General features: G+C 37.2%; 1 protein-coding gene across 4 annotated transcripts in view; it reads left to right on the forward strand.

The window, feature by feature from the left end:
* Nucleotides 1–12419, forward strand: part of TRAPPC9 (trafficking protein particle complex subunit 9) — an 806604-nt gene that overhangs the window by 524213 nt on the left and 269972 nt on the right. The gene's annotated exons all lie outside the window — the stretch shown is intronic.

Below are 12419 nucleotides of genomic sequence, written 5' to 3' on the forward strand. Positions count from 1 at the left end.
ACTTTTGATTAATAACCATAATAATATTTTTCCCCCATTTTCTCTCTCGAAAAGTAAAGGGCAAAATAAAAGAGCTAGTCCCATCCACCACGTGGGCTGGTGCAGTGCGAGTGGGTTCGTGATGCCATCTCTTCCCCACTCTTTTTAGTCTATTACCTGGGGCTCTGTGATAAGGCATGTATAAGGCACACTCAGCTGTGGGAAAGCTCCTTGTGTCCTCCCGTTACCACACACCCACACAAATGTCATGAATAATCTGACTCAAAAGTGTTTCTTTGTATTAATCTACACAAGAAAAATATATTGTGACATGGCAAATCTCTGTACAGTACTTGTTAGAGGGAGGGACTACATAGTCTAAGATTATAGAATCATGGAAATGTTGGGCTGGAAGAGACCTCAACAGATCATCTAGTCTATCCTCCCTCACTGATGCTGGGTTAAGTATACTTAGACCTAGATGCTTATTGCGGGTCACAAGATTATGTCATTATAGGTAGTTTTACAGTTTAATTTTAATTTACTAACAGAGAGAGGGAGAGACTACCCTTCCCTTATCTGTTGTCCTTAAATGATTGTCCTGCTGTCTTTCTTTCCCAGTGGTCATTTCATTATGTAATTATCAAAAATTGCATTGCAGAATGGCATCTAAAATAGGGTAAGCTTTTAAAAAGGCTATTATTAAAACAAACTCTCTGAAACTCTGGGATGAACAATATAAAATCATGTAGCCTATCCTTCAGGTTGGCAGCTTCATTCATAACAAAATATACAGTTGTAATAAGGAGGAAGGTGTGCAGTTTGAAATTCTATCTCGCCATGTCTTTTTCATACCCAAAATTCAGGGAAATATATAAATTTAAGACCTGTCACCAGCATTCGTAGCCAACATATTGGTATAGGATGTTTTTCAACTGTATGTTATTTGACATTTATTATGTTACTGTGGAACTGGGACTTTTGACCTCTGTGGCTCTCACCAATTTGGAATCTTATTGGAGTTGTGTTGGGATAAATCAGATTTAAAAAGCATCCCCCTTTCGGGGAGGTGGCGTATCGAAGTTGACGGGAGAGCGCTCTCCCATCAACTAATCGTGTCTTCCCCAGACCCGCTAAATCGATGCCCACTGCATCAGTCGCAGCAGTGCCGATTTAACCTGTAGCGAAGACAAGCCCTAAGTCAACTAAATAATGGCAAATTTGAGGGGCAGTTATTAAAAGGGGGGAGCAATCACCATCTTGACTACTTTATCTCTATGTTGTACACCTTCCCCTACTCTTTGTCTGGCTTTTTCATAACTATTAGAAATTAGTCTGATGTAATCTTTTCAGAGAGTTAGGTTTTACGACTAAACGAGGGATAATTTGCAGATCAACCCAAAACCTCAGAGGGGGAAGTCCAGCCTCAAGGGACTTTGGTAAGATTGGCAATTATCTCATAAATGCTTGAATGGCTTATAGTATTCCAGGCAAACCACTACTGAACTTTTTAAAGATCTAGATGCCGATATTCTAACAGTTATGTTTCAAAACTATAGAACTTTGGGCTGAATATCCAGTAATTAAAATGTTGTTAAAGGAGAAAACTGGAGAGATAAAGTGAAAACCCAATTATAACTGATGTTTCAAGTAGTCAGTGTTCTTAAATGTCTCATAGTCTGGTTATTTTCTTGGAAACTACATTTCCTAGAATTGCTGTGATGTTAATGCAAAATCTCAGGTTTTATACATCAGTAATTTAAGTATATGATTTTGATTGCTGTAATTTGAGGTTGATTCTAGTAGGTTTGAGTTGGTAAATTCAGAGATTGATCAACAGTGCTTCTTTAAAACGATGAAAAACCAATCAGATTGGTTGGTAAAAATTACTTTGGTGTAAAATGCTGTAGATATTAAATTGGAAGAGAAAACTGTTTATCCAATCTTTGCTGTTGTGTCACCACCTTAATATTGCATGGAAAAATGACCCCCTTAACATAGACTCATTTTGTTAACATCAGAAAAGTTGAATGGAAGATGAGTCATGAACTATAGCTTTAGCTTTTAAATATACAATTGGGGAGGAAAAAAATTGAAATTCCACAAGAGAAGGAAAATATATAGTCATGTCTGTAAGATCTGAACCTTAGTAAATTTGAATGGGCGAGGGGGTGGAGTAAAGGTTTTCAGAGCACCTTGATTTTACCTGGAATGAGTGTTTGAACTAGAAAGAACTTCCTAATGACAATTCAGTAAGTAAGTCACAGACACCTTTAGAAAAAACAAAAATAAAAGGAGGGAGGGACCACAGGTGGCCATTCTGTAATCCAGTTGCCACATTTCATCACAGTTGCCTGATACGCTACCCTCACCAGTGTTTTAGCTGTTGGACCTTCCCACAAAACCCTCTTGATATCTGGCCCAATCTTTAGATGCTGAGTTCAACTAACAAGTTAACAGTACTCACGGCATCTGCCTGACCTCTTGTCTATATTACCCTAAAGTCATTCCTATCTAAGAGCTTTTCGTGATCTGTGACATGAATATGGAGGTCTCACTCTGTTCACTGTTGACTCCACATCTCAAAAATCGCCACCACAATATCAAGTCTCAGCAGAGAGGGCTAGGATTTGAAAGGAAATGTAGCTGACCTCTCTTTGTTTTTAGAGGTAGTTCCTTCTCGTCAGGATCAAGGACAATTATCAAGGGAGCATGAGGGAAGCTTGCATTGCCACTGTTCTATGGCTTAATTGAAGACAATAATCTCAAGAGCAGTCAATGGCAGTTTGCTTTTATGACCAATAAATTCATACTTTAAAAAAAATTCAGAATTTTTGAATGATTTGTCACTGCAAACATTAGCATATTAAAACTATCAAAGCTGAATCCTTTGACAAGTAAATAGCATGGCAAATAGACTAGTGCCTATTGATCATCTGATGTCTCTCATATTTAGACATACAAGTGTAATTTCCTTTGGGTAGTTTGGTACATGGTCCCTCTTCAACCATCAGTATGAAATAAGGTTGACATATTTCTATTTGAAGATGCCGCTTTCAAAACTGAAAATGTATCAGTGTTAATAAATTTTATGTCACTTGCTGCAGTTTTTTTGTTGTTGTTAAACTGTAGGAGCTTTACAATATGCTAATAGTATAATGTACCACAATTGTAAATGTTAGGAACAGTGTAGTAGTATTCCAGCAATGGGCTATTAATGGCCATTGCATTAACTATTTAAATATAAGTTTGGTATGCAATTACAGCATCACATTTACATTGCATTATTTAATTTTTCCAGTTTGAAAGATTTTACCAGTTGGAGAGGGATTCATTCATATACTTAAAACTGGGAATGCTGGCAGACTTGCTAATATCTCTCAAACAAGTACAACTTTGAACTGTATCTTCACAGTACTTTATTAAAAAATAATTTAAGTAATTCACCATATCATATCTGAGAGATTTCTTTTCTTTTTCAATATTTTCAAAATGGAATTCAAAAATGTGAAATAAGAGTAAGGGTCTAATAAAGACTCAGAAGTGAGAAAGTACGGAACTGAAACAGTGAGATGCTGTAGTGTTCTGGGGTACTGCTGCAAACTATTTAACATCATGTGCAGTACTACTATAACTAAGCATATAGCTATATAGCTCAGGGACATATATATACCTACACGGAGCTGAATCGTGCTGCAATTGTAAAGTTTAGCCCAGTGTGTTAGCCTGAGATTCAGCCTTCTTCTGAATGTCCTGTTTTGGGGCTCAGGGGGTTTAAGTGGAACCTTCAGCAGTTCTGTTAATTAGCATTAGAGATTTAATTTATGTCCCCTCGAAAACAGCTTTAAAAAGCCCTATTGATTAAATGTTTTCTGGGACAAAACTTCACTTTTTGTAATTATTTAATAGACAAATTTCCATGTGGTGTGTGTGTCTGTCTGTTTTTGTTTTTGAGATTAACGGATTCCACAGATTCAAACATAGATTGTTCTTCAGTGTGCAGGTGCCTATTGTGGAGTGTAGAGGCCACTATTGCAGCTGAAGTCAAAGGGATTTTTCTCTAACATAAAAAGGTGTGGAGTACACTTTTATTTCCATGAAACTCTCTATAAATGACTCCTGCATGATGTTATACAAGGATATGTGAATAAATCTGATGAAATCACTAATATGATGTGGTTCTATGAATTGACAAATGTCATCTACTTTTTTTTTTATTGATCAGGGTCGATTGTTAACTTTTCTATAAACTGAGTTTATAGGCACTTACATAGACACTACTCTCATTGTAACGTTTCTCTAATGGTAATTCTTGATTTCTTTGTGTAAATCTACCTCACTACTTGTCATATCACCTCAGGTTATGATCTTGTCAGATCTAATAATCTGATCAGTGTTAGACCGAGTCAGCACTTGGACTGGTGACTATGAAAGGAAAAAGAAAAGGAGTACTTGTGGTACCTTAGTCTCTAAGGTGTCACAAGTACTCCTTTTCTTTTTACAGATACAGACTAACACGGCTGCTACTCTGAAACCTACCAAAGGAAAGCATAGTTTTTTTCCAGCGCCACTATCTGCATGAGGATAGCGAGGTTATTCTGTATTGAAAGTCCTGACCACCTGGTTTTGGGGTGCTTTCAAAAGGGACTCCATATTAGAGTGTGGGGTGAAAGTCACATCAGTGCCCCTCTTAAGAGACAGAGCTCTGTCAAGAGGGCTTCAGTGAGGAGCCCACAAATGTTAAGGCCAACTTCAGCACCGAGTTGGAAGAGAGCAAATTGCGTGACATTCTCACTATATATCTGGCTTATTAGACACATGTTAAAAGGAAGAAATAAACGTTTTAGAGGTACATATAGTGAAATTATAAATGATACCTTTCTGGCAAGGTGATGATTGTCACTTTGTAATTGAAGATTGAGATATTTATGGTTTATAAATCCATTAATCGCTCTATAGATTTGAATTTGTGAATTATTTGTTATGCTACAGGCCGAGCAGATCAGATGCGGTAGATGTGACTGGTTGAAGATGTAGCTGACACTTTGTTTCATGGTCACACAAGCACTTACTGTCCAGCAATTTCATGCTACCATTTACTGTTAGTCACCAGTTAGTTCAGTTGCCAGCTCTGATTTTCCAGGGCAGTATGCAATATTACAAATCTGTAAGTGGGTTTTTTGTGAATGATTTTTAAATGTTTCCTTCGTATTGGCTTTATTACACAGCTATATAATTGTAACTCTTTGCAATTAGCATATGCAATAAGCTCATGCATAGGCAATAGTGGCAGTGACAAACTGGAGTGAGTTCTCCCGAGCTACTTGTTAAAATTCCATCATAACTTTCAAGGTAGTTTGGGGTGGTTTCCATGCTTCTGATGAAGTCCACCATCTCTCTGGATCCTGCAAAATCATCATCTCTGTGGGTGGCTTTGACGCATGGGAATCCTAAAAATTCTTCTGAAAAGCAACTCTTACCTTTAGAATGACTCAAATTGCGCCAAGCATCAAGTATTAAAAAAAAAAAAAGTGAGAGGAGGAAAATACTAGGTCTTCACCCCACCACATTTCAAATCACACAAGCTGAACACTGTGCTGTACTGTCCATATGTAATGCTGATAGACCCCAGTCGTCGGCAGGCAGGATCAAACCAGGGACTGCTGGAGCTTAGTGCATGAGCCTCTACCACATAAGCTAAAAGCCAACTGCCTGTTAGCTAAGGCTGTAGAGCAGACTCATTAAGTGGTCTTGGTGCCACTAGATGGGCCGGAACACCACACGCAGGAGGTGTGTGGGTTACACATACACACCAATATTTTATAGCAACAAATTCTAAATATTTGTAATGTGTGGCACGTTTATTTGCCGGTCTGTGGCTTCTTGGTTACATAAGAATATTGTTGGTATAAAAGACAACCAGTAGATTAGATAGCCCCTCCTCTCTGCAAGTGCCTGCAGCCTAGGGAAATGATATATCACAGCTAAAGGAAAATAGGATTTTTGAGACTTCCTTCTTCAAAATATTAGCAACATATTGCTGACTATGGATGTTGTAATACAAGAGTCAGCATTTTGGGACAAAAACAGTTGTAAATTTTGAACTAAACTCATGCTGTACATAGCTATAAATTTCATTTTGTCACAAATCACTTGGACTCTAACTCAATAAAAATTATGCCTCAATGATTCTACACTTAAACTTGGTTTTTTAGTGCATGTGCTGAACCAGACTGGATTGCACTTGTGCATTCTCTCTAATGAATTTTGAAAATGCCAAGTACAAATTCTGTAAAGATTCTTATGTCCTATTACTGAATTTTGTCTTTACTAAAGAGTTGTGAGTGTACGGTTTATTTCTATGTGAGGCATGAAGGGATCCTAACAGCTCTGTGGTACATTATGTACCTGTTTAATTCCATGATTGTGACTTTTGTGCCCTTGGGAGTTCGTAAAACTCCACAGCTGGAGATTTGGATTAAAAAAAGTAGTGAATTTTTGTGTGTTGGAATAATTTGCAATCTGTAAAAGAGGAAATTCCTTGTGAATTTTATCAGGGTAAATATGCACTGTTACCAGACATAGCTGTTAGTGTCTGTGCTTGCAAGAAGCTGTTAAATTTGCCAAGAAGCATTACCAATTAAAGTAGTTAATTAACAAGAAGCTATGTTAAAATTACTTTGGGGTTGGGAGAAGGGAGAGAGAGAATTGTAATTAGAAAAAGAAATCACAGCTGCTGTTTAGAGAGCTGTTAAGAAAGTTTGCAGGTCTAACTGGTGGAAGGAACACTGCATTGCGGATATGCTTCTTTCATTCCTTCTCTTCTCAGTTTTCTAGGAAAGATCTACTGAAGTCTTATGTGTCACAATTTCCAAACAATATTGGTTACCCTAGTCTAATTTTTCCTATGTCAACATTACATAGGTTGTTCATAGTCATCCTGTGACTAATACACCCAGGTCTTTCTTCTCCTCTTTCGTTCTAAAAAATGATGTTACGTGTTGAAGTAAACCAGGAATGTATGTGTGGATGTGTTATTGTGATAGCTGATGAGAAATTCTGAAGTAATTGTATCGGATAAAAACTGGCATAGCTATCCAGAATGATAAGCAACTTCAGTTGTACAGTACCTGGTTTCCACGCAGGTTCTCCAAGTCCGTAGGGGCTGCCATGTTTTAACTTGATTTCAAGATGGCAGCTTGCTTCTAATGTCACAAGCAGACTTCTGTGAAACTGCAAGGATGCCCTAAATACCCAACTTACTTGTTGGGGGCTTCTTTCAAAATGGCATGAATTGGGTAACAGCTCCAAGTTTCAGACCAAAATGCCCAATTTAGCAGTCTCTCTCTGAACGGAAACTATGAGTACATCCCTGAGTTGGTGTATGCTTATAATGGAGTTAGTTTCTCCATGAGGGGACACCTTGCCTACAGCATCACTTTGCAGTATTGCTCTGAATTGAATCCTCTCAATTCTTTTTTTTTTTTTTGTATTATTTGCTTTCAGTGTCTTTGTAATTTTCCTCCTTAAAACCCTGAAAATAAAATTTCTTTGCTTATTCTCACTGTGGCAGTCTAAATCTGCTGGTGTGATCTTGCTGCTGTTTTTGTAGACTATTCTGTACTGGCAGACAGTTTGCCTTTGGAACTTGTGGCGCTCTGCTACAGCTTGAGCTTCATGAGTTTCAGGGTACAATGTAAGATGCATTTATTTCACTTAACTTTTGATTGATTTTGTTGCTGCTCACTGCTGGTACTGTACTGAAGCTGTGTTTTTATTACTGCAAGCCCCTAGATGCTCTAGTGCTAGGCAATCTAGAAACGTATTAAATAAATGATATTGATTTGCTCCTTTTCCCACTTGGCAAACATTTTATTTTGCTATGTTTCTAATGCTGTCTGAGGCACCATTTACTGCCTTTATTTTCCTCCTTACTTATGCCTTGGCATCATACGGGGGGGGGGGGGGACATATCAGTGTCTAAATAGAACTACCTAGATAGGAGATGTTCACAAGAATATGTATTGGGGCTTCTTATTAGTTGGTTAACTGCCACTGAATGGCAGCAGAGGGAACTCGCATTGTATTGTTCATCAATAATACTTTTTTGTACAATAATTTTTCTCAGAAGAACAAGTATTGGATTTTTTTTCATCCCAGTAAATATAACTTATTAGATAAGTATCTTATCCTACTCTGACCCCTGAGGAATCAACTGGATGAACTTGGTTGGTCTCTCCCACCTTCAGTTTCTGTGATAGGAACCATAGGTATTTAGACATTCTCCACTTGATTTATAGAGTTATATAATTTGGGCCCTAACTGGTTGCCAGTGGCCCGTTCAGATTTGTTTTAATTTGACAAATGCAAGTATGTTTCTTTTCTCCTTCAGTGGGGAGAAGGGAATATTTTCAGAAGAGGGACGATCGTTCCTTTATCTTAATAAAGATGCCCTACTAGCCCTTGAATTGGTTCCAGAAACTTACTTGCATTTTTATTTTGAGTTAGAAACCTGTCTGGGGATTTACTCCCATCGTAGCACAGAGAAGAATGCTATGCTGAAGAAAGTGAGATACCATGGCAGCTGCAGGTTTTTCGGAATACAGTAGAGGTATAAACTATGGTTTCCAAGAAGTTTATAGTCATTGCTGCAAGAACAGAATGCTTTCTTAAAATATAGTAAGTGTCAATCTGTTTCTAGTGAGACTTTCTCCCCCAGTGAGCCACTTTTTCCAGTGAAATAATAAAAAGCTAATATTGAGATCAAAACAATGCTTCCTTGTCAATAGATCAGTTTACTTTTACAATTTGTGAATAGTTGTGTGGTGGGTTCCCTCCTCCCCCGCCCTTACAAGTTTATTATAGTTCCAGAAGATTTATATTTTTGTCACTGAGTCTACACTGTTTCTTTAATAAGGGACAACTTTAGCTCAAATCTTGCATAACAGTTAAAATACTTAATTTTCTTGGGCATTTTTGTGTGGGTCTCAGGTCATGCTTATGTAGGGCCTTAGCTAGAGCGAGTTGATATTTTTTCATAGAAAAGTTTTTCAGCTAACATGAATTTTATCTCAGAATTATGGGAAAATGCCTACTGCTCAGGTTTTTTTTTTTTAAACCTTTTTCACTTAAAAACATGGGGGGAAGAGTGGGAAAAAAGTTAAAAGGTGAGAGAAAGTTACATGTTGACATTTAAATGACTTTTTCTCATTTTTAAACTTTCTCTTTTCAAATGATGAGAAAAGAACACTCACAGTAACATTTTGAATTTTTTCCAATGGAGAAAAATTTCAGTCTTTTCACCCAAAAAAATTTGCGCCCCCCCACAAAAGAAATAAAAAACCCCACCCCTTTTTATTTTTTGTTTGCACCAAAAAAAGGCCACTTTTGACAAGCTCTAGTCTTAGTTTTTTCCTCTCATATAGGAAACCCTAGGTCTGGGAGTGCTTTGAAGCCCCTGGAGGGAAGAATGGGTGCCGCACATTGCTCAACAAAAACTCTCTTTCTTCTAACAGCAATAGTCTTTGAAGGGAGTTTCGTCTAGTCCCCTTCACTTTGAAGGATGGGGGTTGATATATGCAGTCTCTAGATATGGGCTGAAGAGCTCAGTAGGGTCCTAACAGTGTGGAAAGTCAAGAATGCTACATGGAAAACTGGCCTTTCTAATGGCAAGTCTACATGGGAAGTGAGTAAAGCTAAAGTGAACACAGGCCACTGTGGCTTAGTAAATTCACCTTGAGCATTTCAGTATTTTAATAGTCACTTAGTGCACAATATTTCTTACAGATACATACTCTAAGTATAGGTTTCAGTGTACCAGCTGTGTTAGTCTGTATTCGCAAAAAGAAAAGGAGTACTCTAAGTATAATAATCAGGTCATTTGGACTGCAAAGCACCAATTGTCACAAAAATAATGTTTGCAACACAGTGTCAGTGAAAATCAATTTATACTCTTTGTGATATCATAATATACGTCTCATCCCCTTTGACTAATGGTAAACAGAAGTCCTACTCACTTAGTTTCCATTAGTTTATTTAAAAATGTAATGACAGTAATTTATGAGCATTAACCTCTGGAGATAATGTTTGGGCAATTTATTTCATATTTATTTATTCATGTAGCATAGTAGATATTCATGACAATTTTCAGACAAATATAAGCAATGGGCCATGATCTAAATTAGGCATAACACAGCAAGGGAGGAGAGTATGGCAATCAATGCAGAGTGATGGAGAGGAGACTGGACAGATGAGGGTTACAACAGTGAAAGACCATAACAAAGTCACAGCTTTGAATGCCCTTTTAATGCTGCTACTCCCATGTGTTAACCTCAGCTTCTTCACTAGATCAGCACCTGGTAACTCAATAAATCCCATTGGGTGCCCAATACTTTATTTTAGTTTGCCTGATTACGTAATAGTTTTCTCAACCAATTGATTTCTGACCTGATTCCTTCATTCCTGATTCAACTGATTTACTTAATAGCTTTATTAACTACAATTGCCAGTAATTTGTCTTACTAGTCATTTTTCTTTTAATACATTGCATCATTTTTGCTACCCATATGCTTTTAAATTGCCCATTTGTATGGATTATCTGCAATAAATATGTTGTGGCTCATTTGATTCTCTGCATAATTAGTTAATTGCTGCTCATTTGATTCCCTTAATAACTAATTTGCTGTCACACAATTAACAAACTCTTTGATTCCTTATTAATTATTTACTGTCTTTTGAATATCTGAATTAATTGACTGTTTAAATTTGCTGTCTTGCTGATTTGACACCAAATTAATTATGCTTTAATTAATCAACTGCTTACTCATCACTTACCTATATACCGTCCATACCTACCATTCTAGCTGTCTTGATAGTTACTTTGTTTAGTTATATTACAGTGAGGGGGACAGAATCAGGAAGGAGGGAAACAAGGTGGAAGTCAACAATGGAAAACTAACTAAAAATGAGTTTTAGAAGGGATTTGAAAAAGTGTGAGTTTACCTGGAAGGGCCAGGAAGGAGGCACAGGGGAACTAGCACTATACATGTACTAGATCTTTGCTGAAATGGAAAGAGTTACTGAAGTATCATGGGAAGCCTTTGATTCAGAAACAGTCATTTTTGCCTACTTTGTGGTTCTTTAGACTATTTCGCCCTCATTCTTTATTATCAAGGATTTTTCTGTGAAAAGAAATTGTCTCTTACTCATTGCCAGCAAAAGAGAATTCTTTTCAGCAAATCCAAAATTAAAAAAACCCCGATATCATGTCCTGTTGTTTTAAGAGCAGAGAGATTTTGGTCCTATAAATTACACTTCACGCAAAAATGTATGGTATTACTTAATTTGTCTTAATATCTGCCATATACTAGCTTAATCCTTGGTGTTATGAGTCTCGTTCTATTCTGAATTCTTCCATACTATACTTAGATTAGGGCAGAGTGTCCTATTGTTAAATAATTACCCTTGTTGCTACTTAATAAGTAAGTAAAGGTAAACTTTCCTCCACTGCTGACACTCATTGTCCTAAGTATTCTTTGATCACCAGTCAGTTGATTTTTGTGTGTGGCTCTTTTCTCTGTCTATTGTGTGGTCAGTTTCTTTCTTGGAGGAAGCATGGGGAGGCAGAACCCTTTTCATTTAATTACTGCCTTTGACTCCAGCTTCTTATCTTTCTAAAGATATCTCCTCCTGCCTACCTAGTCTCTGCATTATGTTCTACATTGTGTTCTGTCCTCATAGCTGAAGAAATTTTGAGAAAAATAGTGTATGCATTATTACATATTACAAATACATTTCTGAACAAAAATGTGTATTAGACTGTAAAAGTACTAAGTACTAAGCACTTGCTTAAGTATCTTGATGAATTTAGGCCTTAGTAATGTTCTCCTGAGAGATTTTGCTGTTGCAAAAAGAGATCTTTCAAGCAGAAGTGTGGCCTTCTAAATTGAAAAGCAGCTTTTTAAAAACTTTAACAGGTGGAGTAGAATTTTGTATTTTTATTATCAAGAAAAATGTATATCAAACTACAAGTATCTTCTGTAGTTATCAAACAAGGTGAGAGGTCTAGGTCAAAGCATGCCTCTCAAGCACTTGTCCTGGCTTACTTCTGTTTAACACCAATTTTATGCCTGTGTAAATCCATAGATTTCAGTAAAGTTTCCAGTAGAGATAAGGAGGTGTTAGTACAAGGCACTGGTGATACCTCATCTGGAATACTGTGTGCAGTTCTGGCCTCCCATGTTTAAGAAGGATGAATTCAAACTGGAACAGGTACAGAGAAGAGCTACTAGGATGATCCGAGGAATGGAAAACCTGTCTTATGAAAGGAGACTCAAAGATCTTGGCTTGTTTAGCCCAACCAAAAGAAGGCTGAGGGGAGATATGATTGCTCTCTATAAATATATCAGAGGGATAAATACCAGGGAGGAAGAGGAATTATT

Source organism: Natator depressus, chromosome 2 (genome assembly GCF_965152275.1).
Source record: "Natator depressus isolate rNatDep1 chromosome 2, rNatDep2.hap1, whole genome shotgun sequence".
Classification (NCBI taxonomy): domain Eukaryota; kingdom Metazoa; phylum Chordata; order Testudines; family Cheloniidae; genus Natator; species Natator depressus.